This window comes from Balaenoptera borealis (assembly GCF_965194805.1).
Source record: "Balaenoptera borealis genome assembly, chromosome: 17".
In the NCBI taxonomy this organism is placed as follows: Eukaryota; Metazoa; Chordata; class Mammalia; order Artiodactyla; family Balaenopteridae; genus Balaenoptera; species Balaenoptera borealis.
Genome location: NC_138876.1, coordinates 23,526,249 through 23,529,258, shown reverse-complemented (window position 1 = coordinate 23,529,258; position 3,010 = coordinate 23,526,249). Strand labels below are relative to the sequence as shown.

At 42.6% G+C, this 3,010-nt stretch overlaps 1 pseudogene across 1 annotated transcript; it reads right to left on the bottom strand.

Annotated features, from left to right (window-relative positions):
• Positions 1-2,284: 2,284 nt before the first annotated feature.
• On the bottom strand, positions 2,285-2,779 carry LOC309614647 (ferritin light chain pseudogene; annotated as a pseudogene). The gene has a single exon. The product of its transcript is annotated as a ferritin light chain pseudogene (transcript).
• Between the last annotated feature and the right edge of the window lie 231 nt (positions 2,780-3,010).

Below are 3,010 nucleotides of genomic sequence, written 5' to 3'. Positions count from 1 at the left end.
CTCAAAGGATTGCTTTGCGATTATTAGATGTGTGATTTTACATAAATCACTTTAATCCATGAGTTATAGTGAATGCACACTAAATGTTACTTATTCTTATTTTATTTGTAATAAAAATGTTATTTAATGAGGTAAAAAGACAATGAATCCATTCTTGACAAGGTATAAAATGTTTTCTGGGAAGGTGAAGTAGTACTACGAAAATGTTAGTGCAAATAATTGCTTTTCCTAGAGGGTGGTTCACATACCTGTATTAGATCAGGTTATAGTTTGTTAAATAAAAGCTTTTCCAGTACATTTTTAATGCCATATAAAACATATTTTCTTTCTCTGATCATTTTTCCTTTACATAGAATGATTCTGTACAGGCATACCTCGTTTTATTGTGCTTTGTTTTATTGCACTTCGCAGATGTTGCATTTTTTACAAATTGAAGGACTGTGGCAACCCTACATCGAGCAAGTCTATCAGTGACATTTTCCAACAGCATTTGCTCACTTTATATCTCTGTGTTACGTTTTGGTAATTATCACAATATTTTAAACTTTTCCATTATTATTATTATCTCTATTATGGTGATTTGTGATCAGTGGTCTTCAGTGTTACTATTGTAATTGTTTTGGGGCACCACAAACTGCACGTGTAACACTGAACTTACTAGAGAGATGTTGTGTGTGTTCTGACTGTTCTTCTGACTTTCCAACCATATCCAACCCTCTCCTTGGTCTTCCCTATTCCTTGAGATGCAACAATAATAAAATTAGGCCAATTAATAACCCTACAATGGCCTGTAAGTGTGCAAGGGAAAGGAAGAGCCATGTCTCTCACTTTAAATCAAAAGCTAGAAATAATTAAGCTTAGTGAGGAAGGCATGCCAAGAAGCTGAAATAGCCTGAAAGCTTGGGCCTCTTGCACCAAACTGTTAGCTTAGTTGTGAATGCAAAGGAAAAGTTTTTGAAGGAAAGTAGAAGTGCTGGTCCACTTTAGTTGAATGTTTAGTTACTGAAACAAATTATATTTTTCTTTTTACAGCAAGAAAGCTGCCTCTGGCCATGTCAAATTCATGCAAATGGTTACCAATATTTTACAAATGCTGCCTACATTTAAAAAATGAGATAAAGTCTCTGAGTCCTTGACTAAGGGCATTATAGATATTCTTACCATATAGACTATTGTCAGAAAGGTTACATATTTGTCCAATGAGTTAATTTTCCCAAAGTGGGGGCGTTAGTTTTCCAAAAACAAATAATTTAGCCATTTTATTTATTTATTTATTTTTCTTTTTAAATCCACATTTTAAAAGTTTATTTATCTGTTTATACACAACATTGTTCCAGAAAGGGTTTAAGGTGGCTTAAAAGACTCCACAAAATACACCAAGGAATTAGTAATAGAAGAACCAGGAATGAAGCGTATGCAAAATGCTTATATAATCCTACTCGTTTACTCTGGGTGGACCACAAATTTGGCTCTAAGTTTTTAGCAGGCAGTCAGAAAAGGAAACGTAATTACATCATTTACAGTGTTCATAAAGCAAAAACGAACCAGTTACCCAAGCGAAGCACTGTTATTTCTAATATTAAGACCACAAAGAAATTTCTCTTGAGAGGCTTCATAAAGAGGTCAGTGTATGATGTAATTAATAATCAGTGTTCTCAGTAGCAACCTAATGGGAGACACAAAGATGAATTTCACAGGGCTCTTTCCTCAATACAGGCAGATGGCATCACATCAACTTGAAAATCAGGAAAAGCAATTTATCATGAGTTTGGGGGTTGATGGGGGGGACACAATATGATATGGTTAAGGTACTCAGCTCTTTGCTCTGCTCAACAAAACCAAAGGTACATTTTGGAAAAACAGAGTTGAATCCAGTACCCAGAATGACTCCGGAGAAGTCCTGAAACCCTTAAAATTCTATGCAACATTTTCTGAATAGGTGCGTTTATTCTTCTTGCCAGAGAAAACATAGTTTATCAGATACACTGTACTCAGCGTACCCAGGTGATACACATAAATTAGGAACCATTTCTTTAGACAATCTAGAGAATGAGACTACAAATCATTCATGCTATTCAGATACTTACGTTTTCTTCTTACAGCCTAGCTTATTTTTCCTCTGCAAAAAGAACCTTTTCTGTTTCCATGTGGTGCCACGGCTTGGGTGAAGGTTTCAGGGTGGTTAAAAAGTTGCCTCCTGGCTGGAGGAAGGGGCTCGGGCAGAGATCTGGAGGCGGGGGAAGGCAGGGGGCGTCTCGCAGAGGCCGCCGGGCTCTGGAGGCTCCTAGTCTCGCGGACAGGAGAGCCTTTCGAAGAGATACGCGCCCAGTTCGGCCTGGGGCCCGGCCAGACTGCGCAGGTCCGTCAGGTGCACGCCCATCTGCTTGAGGAGCTTCTGGATGAGCTCCCCCTGCCGGAAGCGGCTCTCCAGGAACTCGCAGAGGTTGGCGCCTGCGCTCGCAGATCCCGGGGCCTGCAGATGCAAGAGCGCCCGGTCCAGGCCCCTCTCCAGGGCCGTGGCGGCCTCCGTGGCGCCCACGCTGGTGCCCCACTCCTCCGGGGACAGCTTCTGCCCGTCCTGGAGCAGGGTGCGGCCGCCCCACTGCTTCCGCATCTTCAAGAGAAGCTGGGCGCCCTTGCGCTTCTCCTCAGCCAACTCCTGAAGAAGCGGCCCACGCCCTCCAGAGCCACCTCCACGCCTTCGAAGTAGAAGCTCGGAGAGAGGTAAGTGGACGAGGCCCGAGGTGCAGGTTGATCGGGGGGTGACGGCGGCCTCCATCTCGGTGGAAGAACTCTGCTGGATTCGGGGGGCTCGCGGTGAGTCAGCAGTGAGGAGGTCTTCTCTGTGAAGTGTGCTGTGAGGATGCACCCGGAAGCGGGGACCTGGGTCTTATTCTTTTCTCCAGCAACTTGCTAAACACTTTTATTACTTCCAATAATTTGTCTGTAGAGTCTGGGCTCTTACAATAATATCATCTGTGAATAATGACATTCTCGTTTCTTTGTAGTT